Here is a 2487-nt window from a genome sequence, read left to right as displayed (position 1 = left end):
TTCTCAGAGCATCAGGCACATCCGTGCTCTAAGGTCGGTTCAGAATCGCATTCCAGAATCAATATAAACGTTCCTTACGTTTGGGGATGATCACTACTCTTCCCATTCCCAAGATGAATAGATTTTATATTTGCATATTAACATCGCTTTCTGTGCAGTAGGCCGACCTCAGGGAAATTGGCGAGCCCTGACTCTGGAACAGCTTCCCCGCCCTCCTCTCTCGCTCACGTCCCGTCAGCACAGTCGTGTTTTTCTGCATTTCCAGGGTGATTTTCTCTCGGCACCTACGATACTTTCCAGTACGTTAGTAAGTGCTGAGTGACGTGATTTTGAGGAACATCAAGCAATTTAATCTTGTATTCCTTAAAAATGGACAAACTAGGCTTAATAAGAGGAAACCGTACAGTGAACTCGAAAGCCAACCATCAGTAATTGCTGGGCTATAGGAGCTGCCACTTCCCTGCGGTTGCCTGGAGCCCTGGTATTTGTGTGTGGTTAGAAGCCGTGCTTGCTTCCTCTGTTTTTGTTGTCTCAGGTACTTGCTTGGTCCTTTAAAATCCAAAGCCCAGCCTATCCATAGCCTATCCCAGCCTTTTCCAGCTGCCCTGACATAACGTGAGGCCTCTTTCCAGTATTTGTTGTGTGCCCGCCATGCGGCAGGCTCCGCCTGTGCTGGGGGTGGGGCTGCTATACTGGCCAGCAGTGGGGGACCCGCCTCCTCGAGGGGCTGTGGGCTAGTTTCAAAAGCACCTTGAACTTGATAGGAACAGAAGTTAGAGAAACCTTAGAGTTGCCGCACAAGCTGTGCTGCTGGTCACTTGCGGTTTGTTTCAGGGATGCTCATATACTCCTGTGTCTCTTCCTGCTCAGCAGAGCAAGTTTTGTTCTGTTTTGTTTTAACCTCACTCACCTAATGAGGATAAAGGCAAAAGTCAAGACCATTTATCTCCACGTGTCGTCAGGAAACCCTCAAACACAGTAGAAGGGAACCAGTCCCATGTTTGCCTTTGACACACTGAGAGAGAGAAAGGCCATGAAGCCACGTGGGCGATTCCGGAGACAATTAGCCCAGGACCCCAGTTCACTTTTCAAGATTTCTGATGAGCTTTGCAATGATTTAGGGCTTAGGAAATGCTGACCCAATAATACTACGTTCAACTTTCCTAACTACTTCATTCTTTTAAGAATTCTCCCTGTAATGATTATGTGGATAATTGAAGTCACTGTAATTATGAAATGACACTGCTGGAGGTGTAGAGAGGATGGTTTACTTCAGCAGTGTTGGGCTAATGCCATGTTATTTTTCACAGATTTCAAATTCAGTCAGTAAATTATAAAAATTACCAACTTCTATGCAGTTACAGAAATGTTTTTTAAGCCTCGATTAACTTTTTCAAGTTCAAACCATCAGTTGCGACAATAGAACATTTTCCTGCCAGACATTGGTATTTCCTGTCATTGCACGTGAATTTGCACACAGTCGGACACCCTTTGTCTCTCAGTATTTAAGAGCTTCGTGTGCTGGCATTATGTGACCTCAGAAGTGCCTTCCCACCACCCTCCTTGGCCACCATCCACAGACACATCACCCCACGGAGCTGCCACGTCATGAACTTGATCTGTTCTGCCTTCTTTCCCGCTGCAGAAATGTTTCCCTTTCACCTCTGCTGTCGTAACTGAAGCTGTCAGCTAGTTCCTTCCCTGGGTACGTGACTGTCAAGATTTCCCCAAATAGTCATGCCTTTCACCCTACTCTGTGCTCAGTCTTCATCTGAGTTCACTGCCTTGATCCGTGGAGTCGCCCCTGCTGGACAGTGGCTCTGGGTTTCCCACTTTTCTACTCTATTCATACTCTCCGTTCCGGGGCCTGCTCTGCCCCTGCTGGACTGGCCAGCATGCAGTTGACACCCGGACAGGGCTGGACCTCACCCTGCTCTATGCACCCCGCTTTCTGCGTCTGCGTGCTGTAACCTGCTGGCATCTCTGGGGTCCCCAGTCGCCTGCTTTGCATGTTATCACACGATAAAACCCTGGCTTAGCTCCAGGTTTTGCATCTCTGTGTCTCTTGTTGCTCCCAGTGTGATAATTTTTTTCAGGAAAGTTTGATTTGAGCTAATCTTGCATCCGTGATGGTAATGTTTTCCAATCTCAGAGTGATTCTGTGAATCAGTCTAAAATACGACACAAATGTCTAAAAGAAATATGAAAACAAATGTGTTCTAAATTAAATGTGTGGAAAAAAAGCCCAGAGTGGTCTGTCAACTTCTCCCATCCTAAACGCTTTTTAAAATATCTTTCAGCATCAAGGGAGTAAATTTTAAGGTAAAAAGCTTCAATATTAAAGATTAAAAATCTGATTTCCAAGTATTTTTCTAGTTCTTCCTGTTGGCGTTTGTCAGTCCTTGGTCCCAGTTTAAACCTCTGGGCTTTCATTGTCTTACTTCTGCCTCTTCCGCTGTGAAGCTTTTTTCTCTCTTTTTACATGAA

This window comes from Aethalodelphis obliquidens, unplaced genomic scaffold (assembly GCF_003676395.1).
Source record: "Aethalodelphis obliquidens isolate GAN/ISIS:26980383/991018 unplaced genomic scaffold, ASM367639v1 scaffold33, whole genome shotgun sequence".
NCBI classification, from domain to species: domain Eukaryota; kingdom Metazoa; phylum Chordata; class Mammalia; order Artiodactyla; family Delphinidae; genus Aethalodelphis; species Aethalodelphis obliquidens.
Note: the sequence above shows the minus strand (reverse complement) of the source record.